General features: G+C 34.0%; 1 long non-coding RNA gene across 1 annotated transcript in view; it reads left to right on the forward strand.

Moving 5' to 3' along the window:
• The first annotated feature begins 2,848 nt into the window (after positions 1-2,848).
• The window catches only part of LOC119535045, a 79,648-nt gene continuing 67,450 nt past the window's right edge, over positions 2,849-15,046 (forward strand). Inside the window, exon 1 of the long non-coding RNA XR_005217152.1 lies at positions 2,849-2,909. This is a non-coding gene — a long non-coding RNA (uncharacterized LOC119535045). The remainder of the gene's footprint in view (positions 2,910-15,046) is intronic.

Raw genomic sequence — 15,046 nt, forward strand, 5'->3', positions numbered from 1 at the left:
GTTCATGTAAGAACATTCTTATAGTTTTACTATTAACCACCTTCATTGTCCACAATAGAGTTAGCTTTTCTATAAATAATTAAGTGAACAGTATCTAGAAGATTTCATTTATAGATTATAAATTCAATCTAAAGTTTAATTAATAGAGATTAAGCCATATAATGAAATAAAATTGCATACAGTTTATTAGGTTATTAATTTTAATTCATAGAAAATTATATTATACACCACCATGTTAATGTTGCATTTTAATTCCCTTCTTAGCAGATTGTTGGTTAAAACCCTTGACTAAGAAATTATCTGTGTTCTAGAGTGGTCTGGATTCCTTTTGACCAGTTCTCAGTAGAACTGGTCTGGGTGTCCGTGCTTTTCTTATTTATGGTCTACATTTCTCCTTCACTTTATTTTAAAGTATAAAGTCTCTATTACCCTAGAAGGGAAAGTTGTTTTCCTCTAATACACTGTAAAATAATGGTTACCAGTTACTTGGTAGCAAAGAGGAGTCTCACCATCGGTTCTTTTACGGTCTGGCCAGTGCGTTTTTGCTGACGCATCTTTAAGGAAGAGCGACTTCTCTACAGGGACCCTGAATCAAATTTTCCTACAGTGAATGGCCAGTACCATTAACACTGCCTCTGCCCACCCTGTAAGAAAACACACCCACCTATTGCAGCTGAAGAATATAACTCTTTTTGCTTTTGAATTTTTTTTCAATTTATGTGGACTGCACTACACATATAAGTACATATCAGTACTACCCTAAGGCAGTGTGTTTGAGTGGGGGATGGTATAAGGTGGATGCATTTTAGATTCTGCCCTCCTGGAATTTAACAGGGCAAGGTGTCTTTGTTTCCAAGGGCTGCTGCAGCAAATTGCCCCAAACTGGATCGCTGACAACAACAGAAACTTACTCTCTCACAGCTCTAGGGAAGGATCCCTCTAGCCTCCTTCTAACTTCCAGTGATTGTCAGAAATTTTTGGCATTCCTTGATTTGAAGATGCATCACTCCTATCTCTGCTTCCCTGCTCCTGAGGCATTCCCCCTGTGTGTCTGTATCCAAATTTCTTTGCAGTATTCATATTGTACTGAGAGGCCACCAGGAGGACTTCGTTTTAACTTGACTACATCTGCAAAGACTCTATTTTCAAATAAGGTCACATATATAGGTTCCAAGTGGACATGAATTTGGGGGGACACTACTCAACACAAAACACAAGGCAAATGACAAATGGGAGTTCACTGTAAAGAGAAGTCATATATAGAGGGGTAATGGAACAAGGGAAAGCTCTGTGGATGATGTGCTATTTAAACAGGGCTTTGAATGATGGCTAGGGTTTGGTCATATAGAGATTGAGGAGTAAACAGTTGATAAAGAGGGAACAGATCAAGGAAAAACACAGACGGGTCAGTAGTTCAGCTGCTCTCTCATAGAAAATAAGGTGGAAATTATACAAGTTATTCCATTCTAGACTATACCCAAGAAAATGAGAGAAAACAATATGAGCTTTCCATTAGCATCTTTCCAAATTTCTTTCATCTAGATTTTCTTAGTTATCTTCATAAATTATTTGACCTATTGATATTGTTATTATATATATCAATAATATTTTGGTGTTATTAGTATTGAACTGTAGTCATTTTATTTATTTCTATGTGTAAAGGTCTTGCATTTGTTTCAATACTCTGTCCATTAGATTACAATTCAGAAATAATATCAGTTTAATCCCCCAAACTTTAAAAACAAAATGTTTAACACCTATGAAATTTTTAGATGAGTCCACCTGGGCTATATTTATATGATAAAAACAACCAGTTTGAGTTCTCTTTGCTCTAATTGGTAAGTTGCTGAGTATTGTGTAAGCACAGCAGGGAACTTTTATATTGACTCTTCATATTAATGTAAAAATTATGCTTAATAATACAAAGAAGAATGATTCCAGAGCATTTAGCCCTGTGTTGCAATGGTCTTTGTTTCCTTCCAGTATACTTATCTCCAAAGCAGTCATTCTATTGGCTCCATGGTTATAAATGTTTTCAGGAAATGCTTTCTGGAACAATAAATGCCTCTCTGCCCCATTACCAAAAATTCCCTGTGTTTCATGCCCACATTTAGCTTTGGCGATGCTCAGTAAAAAAAAAGGGCCTTTGTTGAGTAGGTTTATGAACTAAAATCTGAAATTCAGGGATTAAAAAAAGAAGAAGAATTCCATAACTTCATCTCTTTTTTAGTAATAATTACTGGAAGTTTCTGTAAGGATGAAACAATCATCATTTTAAGAAAGAATAACAATATCTTTATCCTTATAGTCTATAGTGTGCTTTCAATGCTTTCTCTTGTGGCCATCATGAAGTAGATGCTCTTATCCTCATTTTATATGGGAGGAAAGAAAGTCTCCAAGGGACTGATGATTTGTACCAAGTTTTGGAACCAGGGAAAAAGGAAGTGACTTAACCCCAGTGACCACTGTCTTCAAACCCAGGAGACTTCCCACTCTCCCCCAAGTGAGACTGCTCTTCAGCTTCAAAACAAAACAAACAAAAAATCAAATAAACAAAAACCCTCTTTTCTACCTCTCCATTTAGATGACAGTCACATTTACACAGGGATATTGAGCAATCAACAATGACATACCCCCCTCCTCCACACAGGAGATGAACCACAAGCTATTATAGCAACACTGGTCATTGCTTTCACCAAACTATTTCATCATCTTCTGGCAACTGTTATATCTTGATAGGCTTATCCAGCGTGACTGATGGCTTGGTTCTTAATAAGGAGGCTAGTTAAGCAAAAAAGTCAATTATGGGAGATTTTTCTTTCGCTCCAGGGCTCAGCATGCAGGGACAGGACTCTGCACGAAACACCCCAGCATGTGACTATAAGATGCTTCTAGTCTGCCAGAATCAAGTAAGTTCATTAATTAAAAACACATTGCATGTTATCACAAAAAACTGATTTTTCTAGGATCAATTATCAGTTGGCATTTATGATGTATATGAAGAGGAACAGATAATAAGATTATAGTCATGACTTTACTCAATTTAGGACAGCAAATTTTTAAGATTAGGATGAAAACTTCAGGAGAGAGAGCCTCAGCGATCATCTGCAAAGAAATGTTTGTGAGTGTTGTTTTTAATTTATTTAGGCTGGCTCTGGAAGGTAAACGTTTGCTCAGACATACTGGGTATCTGTGATTTAGTGGGATATGGTCCTAAACATTAAAGAAAAATTTAGGTTCTTTGCCCTTTTGTGCTTAAATAAAAATAATGCAAAATAAACAATAAATGAAAAGTTTACAAAGCTTCTGAAGGCTTGAAAAAAATCTAGTAAAGTCAAGCTATCCTTTGAAGGAGATTACTGATATTTTCAGCAAGAAGAATAGTGTTCTGAGGGTGTTTAAATTTTAAAGCAACATGGTATTAAGGTGGCCTACTTTATAGCACCAATGTACAAGTTTAACTTTGATAATGTAAGAGAATCTGGTATCTGGGAGCCACACAGTGTAGATATTTCCAATCTCCCTGGTGGGTAGTTATGTAGCCCCTGCTTAAACTCTACCCCAGAGTGCATTATTTTAAACTAGAAGAGTTCCAAATGATAGAAAATCCTCCTTATATTGAACTGATGCTTTTTTTTTTCTTTTACTGCCTGGTATTATGTAGTAAACCATTTCTCTTGAAAGACTTCTATCATACTTAAATATTTAATATCATGTTTAAAATATTTCCCAGATTCCAGCAACATCCTGGTCTCTTCTTATGGCATATAGCAGTTTGCCAATGACTCCAAATAAAGCATAAAAATGTGATAGTAAGTATAATTAGAGAACCCCTCTTAAGGTAAACACTATATACTTATGTTAAAGTAAGCTAAGTTTAATTTAGACTTTTAGCAAAAGTTTCTGAGGGTGTTTCCATTTTGAGACAACAATATGCCCTTGTATGTCTTTCTTTTGACCAATTATTCAAAAGCTACAGACTGCTAAAATTTACCTAATATGAAATAGATAATCTGAGTAGTCATATAGCTACAAAATAAATTGAATTTGTAGATGCTTTCACTGGGGGATTCAATCAAACTTTTAAAGAAAAATAAGACCAATACTGTGCTATATATAATATATAATATATAATATATAATATATAATAGAATAAGAGGGAATACTTCCTGGTGCATTTTATTTTGCCTGAATTACCCCGATAGCAAAACTTAATGTAAAAATGTGCAAACCAAATCCAGCAATATATCAAAAAAATGGTACACCATGACCAATGGAGTTTTTCTCAGAAATTCAAGGCTGGTTCAATATTTTAAAAACAATCAATGCAATACATCTTTTAAACATCTAAAGAAGAAAAAACACACGATCATATCAATAGAGGCAGAAAAAGTTTTTGACAAAAGTCAACATTCATTCATGATAAAAACTTTCAGCAAACTAGGAATAGAAGTCAACTTCTTCAACTTTTAAAGGGCATCTACAAAAAATAAAATGAAAAAGGCAATCAAAAATTTCTAGCTAGCATCATACTTAGTAGTGAAAGGGTGAATGCTATTCCTCTAAGATTGGATGTCCACTTTCACCATTGCTATTCAACGTAATACTGGGTGTCCTGGCCAACTTAAATAGGGTGGGATAAAAGAAAAAAAATCACAGATCAGAAAGGAAGACCTAAAACTGTCTTTACTTGCAGATTATCTACATTAAAAATCTCAAGGAATCTGTAAATTTCTCCTCAGTCTAATGAGTTAGTTCAGCAAGATTGCAAGATACAAGTTTGACATAAAGAAATTAATTATATTTCTATACTCTAGAAATTAGCACATGGAAATGAAAATAAAAATAAAAACACAATGCCATTTCACAACTTGTTCAAAAAAACCTGAAAAATTTAGGTGTAAATCTAACAAAACATGCAAAGATTTGCATGCTGATTACTACAAAACATTGATGAAAGAGATGAGAGAAGATACAAATAAATGGAGGGATATTCTGTGTTTATGGATTGGAAGACTCAACACAGTAAAGATGCTAATTTCTTCAAAATTGGAATGTACTTTGACATCATCCTAGCAAGAATTTTTGTAGATTATAGACATGATTATTCTAAAATTTACTTAGAAAGCCAAAGGAACTATAAGAGCTGGAACAATTTTGAAAAAGAATAAAGTGGGAGGAATCAGTCTATCTGATTTCTAGACTTATTATAGACTGTAATAATCAAGACTGTGTGGCAGAATGATAGACAAATGGATCAATGGAACAGAATAGAGAATCTAGAAATACTTCCACATAAGTATGGTCTACCAATTAAAAAAAAAATTAGAGCAGTTGTAGGTTTACAGAAAAATCAAGCAGAAAGTTTAGAGTTCCTATATAAACCCCTTTAACACACATAGTTTTCCCTATTAACATTTTGTATTACTGTGGTAACATTGTTACAATTAATGAACAGTATTACTATAATTATGCTATTAATTTTAGCCCACTGTTTATATTAGGGTTCACTCCAGGTTTTACAGTTCTATGGATTGTGTGTGTGAATGTGTGTGTGTGTGGGTGGGTGGTAAATTATATACAACATAAAATTTCCCTTTTTATCCCTTTTCAAATATAAATTTCAAAGGTGTTAATTATATATGCAAATGTGTACCTCCATTCCATCATCCATCGCCAAAACCTTTCCATCACCCCAAAAAGGAACTCCATAAAAATTAAAAATTAACTCCCCATTCTCTTCCTCTACCCAGCCCCTGGTAACCTGAATTCTTGTTTCTGACTGTATGAATATGTATGTCCTGCTGATTTCATATAAGTGAGGTCATAGAGCATTTGTCCTTTTGTGTCTGGTTTATTTCATTAACATGATGTAGTCAAGTTTCATCCATGTTGTGTCACACGTCAGAACATTTTCCCTTTTTTTCTTAAAGTTGTAGTTTACAGAAAAATCATGCATAAAATACAATTTCCTTATACTACCTTAATATTAAAACCTTTCATTAGTGTGGTACATTTGTTCCAGTTGATGAAAGAACATTTTTATAATGGTACTATTAGCTGCAGTTCATAGATTACTCTAGGATTCACTGTTTGTGTTGTACTGTCCTATGGATAGTGCTTTAAATTTTATTCTAATAATGTATGTATTCTCATATATATATATATAGTTTGGTGCTATAAATTACATTCACAATTTTGTCCTACCATCACCACCATCCATTACCCAAACTTCTTCATCATCCCAAATAGAAACTCTATACAATTTATTATGTATTAGCTTCACATTCTTTATCCCTACCCTGGCTCCTAGTAATCTGTATTCTGGTTCCTGACTCTATGAAATTGATTATTCTAATTATTTCACATCAGTGAGCTCATGCATTATTTGTCCTTTTGTGTCCTTTTAAGACACTCAACATGTTGTCTTAAAGGTCCATCCACGTTGCCTTTTATGGCTTAATAATAGTCCATTATATATATACACTACATTTTGTTTATCCGTTCATCAGTTGATGGACACTTGGGTTGCTTCCATCTTTTGTCAATTGTGAATAACACTGCTATGAACATTGGTGTGCAAATGTCTGTTTGCCTTGTCAAAAATTAAGTGGCCATTGGTGCGTGGGTCTATTTCTAAACTCCCAGTTAGATTTCATTGGTTGTTTTACCAATCCTTGTGGCAGAACCTTGCTGTTTGTACCACTATAACTTTGTAATATAATTTAAAGTCAGATAGTATAGTCATGCAGTATAATTTAAGGAATAATGTCCTCCAACATCATTCTTCTTTTTCAAGAAATTTTTGTCTATACAGGGCTCTTACCCTTCCAAATAATTTTGATGTTCCAAATAAATTTGATAATTGGGTTTTCTATTTCTTCAAAGTAGGTTATTGGAATTTTGATTGGGATTGCATTCAATCTGTAAATAATTTTGGATAGAATTGAAATCTTAATGATATTTAGTCTTCCAATCCAAGAAAATAGAATGTTCTAACATTTATTTAGGTCTCCATTGGCAATATTTTGTAGTCTTCTCCTTACATCCTTGGCTAGATTTATTCCTAGGTATTTGATTCTTGTAGTTGCTATGGTGAATGGTAATTCCTCTTCTGATTGTTCATTGCTTGTGCACAGAAACATTACTGACTTTTGCATGTTGGTTTTGTACCCCACCACTTTGCTGAATTCATTTATTAGCTCCAGTAGCTTTGTTGTCACTTATTTGGGACTTCCTCTATATAGATCATGTCATCTGCAAATAGTGAAAGTTCTACTTCTTCTCTTCTAATTCATAGGCCTTGTTACTTCTTTTTCTTGCCTAATTGTTCTGACTAGAACTTCTAGAACAAGGTTGAATCAGTGGTGACAGTGGACTTCCTTGTCTTGTTCCAGTTATTAGAGATAAAATTTTCAATCTTTCACCATTGAGTATGATGTTAGTTGTGGATATTTCATATATGCCCTTTATCATATTGAGAAAGTTTCCTTCTGTTCCTATTATTCTAATTGTCTTTATAAGAAATGGTGCTGAATTTTGTCAAATGCTTTTTCTGCATCAATTGAGATGATCATGTGGTTTTATCCCTGCATTTTGTTGATGTGACATATTACATTAATTTATTTTCTTATGTTGAGCTATCCTTGGACACCTGGGATAAAACCCATTTGTTCATGGTATATAATTCTTTGATGCGCTGTTGGATTTGATTTGAAAATATTTTGTTGAAGATTTTTGCAACTATATTCATATGAGATATTGGTCTGTAATTTTCTTTTCTTGTAGTATCTTTATCTGGCTTCAGTGTTAGGGTGAGGTTGGTTTCATAGAATGAGTTAGGTGGTGTTGCCTCTTCTTCAATTTTTTGGAAGATTTTGAGCAAGATTGGCATTAATGCTTCCTAGGAAGTTTGGTACAATTGACATATGAATCCATCTGGTCCTGGGGCTTTTCTTTTTTGGGAGGTTTTTGATGACTGTTTCAATCTCTTTGCTTGTTATTGGTCTGTTGGGGTCTTCTAACTCTTGTAGAATCAGTGTAGGTTGTTCATGTGTTTCTAGGAATTTGTCCATTTCATCTGGGTTTTCTAATTTGTTGGCATACAGTTGAGTCATAGTAGCCTCTTATGGTCCTTTTTATTTTTGTGGTGCCAGTGGTAATGCACACCCTCTCAATTCTGATTTTATTTGTGTCTTCTCGGTCTATTTTTATTTGTCAATTTAGCTAAGGGTTTGTCAACTGTATTGATCTTTCCAAGAACTAACTTTCTGTTTTGTTAATTCTCTCAACTGTTTTTTTTTAAATCCTTGATTTCATTTATTTTGGTTCTAATCTTTGTTATTTCTTGCCTTCCACTTGCTTTAGGTTAACTTGCTGTTCTTTTTTCTAGTTTCTCAATGTTCAGTTAGGTCTCTTATTTTAGCTCATTATTTTCTAATGTAAGCATTTGGGGCTATAAATTCCCTCTCAGCGCAGTTTTAGCTGCATCTCATATATTTCAATATGTTGGGTTCTTGTTTTCATTCATCTCAAGATATTTATTCATTTCCATTGAAGTGTCTTCTTTCACCTACTGATTGTTTAAAAGAGTGCTATTTAACTTTCATATATTTGCGAATTTTCCAGTTCTCCATCTGTTCTTGATTCCCAGCTTCATTCCATTTTGGTCAGAGAAGTTACCTTGTATGATTTCAATATTTGCAAATTTATTGAGACTTGTTTTGTGACTCAGTATGTGGACTTTCCTGGAAAATGATCTATAAGCACTTGAGAAGAATATATATCCTGCTGTTTGAGGTGCAGTTTTCTGTGTATGTCTAAGTCTAGTTCATTTAGGTTATATCCATTGATGAGGATGGTGTACTGAAGTCTCCAACTATTATTTTAGAAGTGTCTATTTCTCCCTTCAGTTTTGCCAGTGTTTGCCTTGTGTATTTTGGGACAACGTGGTTAGGTGCATAAATAACTATGATAGTTATTTCTTCTTGGTGGATTGTTCCTTTTATTAATATGTAGTGTCCTTCTTTGTCTTTATATCAGCTTTTGACTTAATATCTATTTTGTCTGATATTAATATAGCTACCCTAGCTCCTTTTTGATTACTATTTCATGGAATATCTTTTTCCATCCTTTCATTTTCAAACTTGTTTTTGTCCTTGGGTCTAAGGTATGTCTCTTGTATATAACATATAGTTAAATCATGCTTTTTTACCCATTCTTTCAAACTGTGTCTTTTGATTGGGGAGTTTAACCTATTAATTTTCAGTGTAAATGCAGTACTTACTTCAGCCATTTTGTCCATTGGTTTTTATATGTTGTATCTTTTTTCTTTTTTTGCTCTTTTTCTTTACTGCAACCTCTTTGGCTGTTTATTTGATCTTTTATGATGTATCTGACTGATCCCTTTCTCATTTCTCTTTCTGTATATTCTTAAGATAATTTCTTTATTGTTATCCTGGCATTTATATCATTATACTTACATCTATAATCTACCAATTTGAAAAGATACCAACAGAGCTTCAACAGAATACATGATCTCTGCTCCCATATCTCTCTGTTTCCCCTCTTTATATTGTTTTCATCCCACTTCACCACTTTATATTTTGCACATCCATTATCAGGAAATATGCCTTTTTCTTCTTCAATTGTATTCTGATTCATATATGAATTAAAGAATAGAGTTGCATATTGAGGAGATCCAGTACTGTTGGGTTTTGTATTTACCCTTTTAGTTACCCTTACTGATAATCTTATTTTCTTCAAACTACTCCAAGCCACACTCTCCTGTCTTTTCCTTTCATCCTGAAGAGCTACCTTTAGTAATTCTTGTAAAGTAGACATCTTATTGACAAACTTTCTCAGTTTCTGTTTATCTTTAAGTACTTTAAACTCTCCCTCATTTTGAAGGACAATTTTGATGGAGAAAGAGTTTTGGGCTGGCAGTTTTTCTCTTTCAATACCTAAATATATCATACCACAGCCTTCTATCCTCCATGGTTTCTGATGAGAAATCAGGGCTTAGTTTTATAGAGGATCCCTTGTATGCAAATAGTTGTTTTCTTTTGCTGCTTTCAGAATTCTCTTTACCTTTTGCATTTGACAATCTGATTAGTACCTGTCTCAGAGTAGGTCTGTTAGGATTTTTTTTGTTTGGAGTACATTCTGTTTCTTGGATATGTATATTTATGTCTTTCATAAGAGTTAGGGAGTTTTGTGCCATTATATCCTCAAATATTCTTTCTGCCCTCCTTCCCTTCTCTACTCCCTCTGGGACACCCATGACACAAATATTTGCGCACTTTGTGCTGTCATCCAAATCTCCGAGACACTGCTCCATTTTTTCTATTATTTTCTCTATATGTTCTTTTGACTGTACAATTTTGATTGTCTTGTTTTCTAGCTCACTGATTCTTTCTTCTGCCTGTTTAAATCTGCTGTTATATGCTTCTAGTGCAATTTTAGTCTCTACTATTTTGTCTTTCAACACCATAATTTTTCTTATGTTTCTTTTTATACTTTCAAATTCTTCTTTATGCTCACACATTGTCTTCTTAATATTCTTCACCTCTTTATGCATATTTTCTTTCCTCTACTTGAATTATTTAGATCTTTTTGAACCTCTTTGATTAGTTGTTCCAACTTCTGAGTTTCCTCTGAAGTTTTAATTTGTTCCCTTGCTTGAGTCATATCTTCTTATTTCTTAGCATGGCTTGTGATATTTTTTTGATGTCTAGGCATCTGATTACCTTGTCTGGTTGACTCTAAGGTCCTTTTCTCCCTCTTATTTTGGGTTTTTTATTGATTTGATATGTGTTAAGGCTCTTAATGCTTGGTCTAACTTATTCTAGACCTTTAGAATATCTTGTGATTAACCATTCAGATTTTTTCATCTCTTCTTCATTTGATTCTTGCCCTGGATACGTGGTGCAATTTTTAAGACTGCACCTTTTGTGCAATTGTTTTGCCTTCAGGAGAGAGCTTCCTTTTGCCTGTTCTTTCTCTGGAAATTTTGAACTGTTCTGTTTGTTTTTGTGCACACTTTTCTCCCCAGCTCCTTTTATTTGTTTAAATTCTCTCCCTCACTCAGTGCCCCATTTTCCTTACACTTTTCAATTCTTGGACCTGTCCTATCTTACAACAGTTTGGTTAATGCCTCCCCTTTTTATTCTCATGAGGGTTTTCTGCCTCCAATTTCTTCCTTGTTAGTGTATACTGATGGGGATCAATCCAGAAAGACGGGTCACTTCATAAAAGTCTGTTTTGCCTTTAGGTGATCCAGCCGACTGAAACTGTATTGGTCACATTTCTTACCACCCTTTCTATGGCAATCTCTCTTTTTGTTTTTTGCCTGAGGGCTTTTGTGTGCAGCATTCCTCAGTGACTTGTGTTCTGCCCTCAGTCTCTGCTGACTTAGGTCCTTATGCCTGGATATGCATGGAGTTCCAACTCATTCTACAATTTCTGTAGAGGCTGTGCTGCCTCTGTGTGCCTCTCAAGCTGCACTGGACTGACCACAGTGGAGGGGAAATAGAACTGACTTGTGGTCTGGGATGGACTTCTCCTACCTGAGATTTTTCTGTTTCTTTGATTCAGCATTTGTGAAGTCATTCTCCTGTCTCTACCATCCTCCAGAGTTCAAGTAAGTGGAAGTTTTCCTTTTATATGCTAAGTCTCTGAGGAGGCTTTTTCAAGGGATGTTTATGTCACCATGTTGATGATGTCACCTCTGTTGCTTGTGTTTTAGGTAATGTCTAAGAAACTACTGTCTAACACAAGGTCCTGAAGATCTTTATCTATGATTTCTTCTTGAAGTTTTATAGTTTTCATTCTTATATTTACGTCTATGGCCGCTCACCCTTCTATATGAATTTGATGATTGGTTTTTCCATTTTTGCAGATGTCTGTTCAAATTTTGATTGGAATTGCATTGTGCACCACTATGGGTACAATTGACATATTAACTCTATTTAGTCTTCCAATCTATAAACAGAGAATATCATTCCGTTTAGTTAGTTCTTCTTTAATTTCATTTAGCAATATTTTGTAGTTTTCATATACATACTTGGTAAAATAAAAACTATTCCTAAATATTTGAGTATTTTATTTGATAATGTAAATGGAATTTTTTCATGATTTTTCCTTCAATTTGTTCATATCTAGTACATAGATACACCACTGATTTTTCCATATTGGTCTTGTACCTGCCACTTTCCAGAATTTGTTTATTATCTCTAGTAGATTTATTGTGGAGTTTTTTGGATTCTCTGTTTATAGGATCATGTCATCTGCAAAAAGGGAGAGTTTTACTTCTTCCTTTCTTATCTGGACACATCTTATTCCTTTTTCTTGCCTAATTGCTATGGTTAGAACTTCCAGTACAGTGCTGAACAGCAGTGGTGACAGTGGACATCCTTGACTTCTTCCTAATCTTAGGGGGAAAGCTTTCAGTCTTTCACCATTGAGTATTATGTTATCTGTGAGTTTTTCATATTTGTTCATTATCATATTGAGGATGTTTTCTTCCATTACGAGTTTTCTGAGTGTATTTACCTGGAAGGCATGATGAATTTGTCAAATGCCTTGTCTATGTCAATTGAGATGATCATGTGTTTTCTTACTTCTTTCTGTTAATGTGGTGTCTTACATTAATTAATTTTCTTACATTGAATGACTATTGCATACCTGGGAAAATCCCACTTATTATCATGTATAAGTTTTTTAATATGCATGTGCTGTTGAGCTAAGTTTGCTAGAATTTTGTTGAAGTTCCTTGCATCTCTGTTATGAGGAATATTGGTCAGTAATTTTCTTTTTTGTGATATATTTGTCTGGTTTCAGTATTAGTGTGATGCTGATCTCATAGAATGAATTGGTAAATATCACTTCTTCATTTTTTTGTAAGAGTACGAGCTTTATTGCTGTTAATGTTTTTTGGATCTGTATATCAAAATGCTTGGTAAAATTCACCAGTGAAGTTCTCTGGTCCTGGATTTTACTTTGTTGAGAGGATTTTGATTATTTATTCAATCTCTTTACCTCTTATTGGTCTTTTGATATATTATATTTCTTCTGGAATCAGTGTAGATAGTGTTGTCTTTCTAGTAATTTGTCCGTTTCATCTGTTGGCATACAGTTGTTCATAGTATCCTCTTTGATCTTTTTAATTTCTGTGGTATCACTAGTAATGTTTTCCCTTTCATTCTTGATTTTAACTATTTGCATGTTCTCTCTTCTTCTGTCTAGTCAAAGTTTTGTCAATTTTATTGATCTTTTCAAAGACCAATTTTTATTCTGTTGATTCTCTGTATTGTTTTTTTAAATTATCTATTTCCATCCTTCTGCTTGCTTGGGTTTAGTTTGCTGTTTTTTTACTTGTTCTTTCATGTGCGTGGTAAGGTCTCTTATTTGAGCTCTTTCTTCTTTTCTAATGTAAGCCTTTGCTCTATAAATTTCCCTTGTAGCATTGCCTTTGCTATGTCTTAAAAGTTTTGAAAAATTGTATTCTCATTTTCACTTGTCTCAAGATAATTCCCAATTTTCTTTATGATTTATTCTTTTACCCATTCATTGTTTAAGAATGTATTGTTTAATATCCATATATTTGTGGATTTTCCAGTTTCCCCTCTGTTGTTGATTAGTAGCTTCATTCCACTGTGTTCAGAGGAGATGCTTTGATTAGTTTCAATCTTTAATTTTATTAAGATTCATTCTTTGACCTAACATGTGGTCTGTCGTGGAGAATGATACATGTGCACATGAGAACTGCATGTATTCTTCTGTTTGCAGGTGCAGTGTTCTTTATATGTATGTTAGGTCTGGTTCATTTATTGTATTAGTTCTCCATTTCCTTATTGATCTTCTGTCTAGATGTTCTATGCATTGAAGTAAGTGGTGCATAAGTCTCTAACTGCTAATGTAAAGGTGTTCATTTCTCCCTTAAGTTTTTTCAATGTTTGCCTCATGTATTTTGGGGGACTGTGCTTAGGTGTATACATGTTTATGATTGTTATTTCTTCTTGGTGTATTGATCCTTTCATTAATAAGTAGTGTCTTTCTCTGTTTCTTGTAAGTTTTTGATTTATGTCTATTTTGTCCAATATTGGTATAGCTACCCCAGCTTTCTTTGGTTACTATCTGCATGGAAAATTTTTTTAAGTCCTTTCACTTAAATGTGTTTTGGGGTCTAAGGCAAGTTTCTTGTAAACATCATATATTTGGATTGTGCTTTTTTATCTGTTCTGTCAATCTGTAATATTTACCTGGGGAACTTAATCCATTTACACTCAGTGTAAGAGCTGATAAAGTAAGACTTACTTCAACAATTTTTTCCTTTGATTCTTATATGTCATATCTTTTTTTGTTTCTCTTTTAAATTATTTCAACCTCCTTTTCTGTAGAGTTGATCTTTCATAATGTAACTGATCTGTTTCTCGTTTATCTTCCTGCACATACTCTGAATACATTTTGTGGTTATTCTGGGGTTTGTATTAAACAACCAATGTCCACAACCTACTAGCTCATAAAGATAATGTGGTGGTTAAGTTCATATGTCAACTTGACCAGGCGATGTTCAGTTACTTGGTTAAGCAAGCACTGGTCTGATCATTAGTGTGTCCACATTTTGTGGAATTAAATCATCAGTAATTTAGTTACATCTATGGCTGGTTACATCTAAAATCAATGGAGAGATTATCTTTAACAATGACAGACATCTCATCCAGCCAGTTGAATGCTTTAAAAGGAGAAGTGATGATTACAGCAGGCAGAAGAGAGAATTTCCATCTCCACTTCAGATAGCCAGGTTCTCCTGAGGAAATCAACAAAAGCCTTTGGCACAGTTCCCAGCTTGCAGCCTGCCCTATCAAATTTGGACTTTGCCTCCCCACAGTACATTAGGCAATTTTTATAAATCTCATAATATTTACAGATATCTCCAGTCAGTTATATTTCCCTAGAGAACTCTGAATAAGACAGATAAAAATTTAATGTCAGTAGCTTATACAATCTCTACACCTATACTTCCTATTGCCCTCTTTAGGTTATT

This window comes from Choloepus didactylus, chromosome 5 (genome assembly GCF_015220235.1).
Source record: "Choloepus didactylus isolate mChoDid1 chromosome 5, mChoDid1.pri, whole genome shotgun sequence".
NCBI lineage: Eukaryota > Metazoa > Chordata > Mammalia > Pilosa > Megalonychidae > Choloepus > Choloepus didactylus.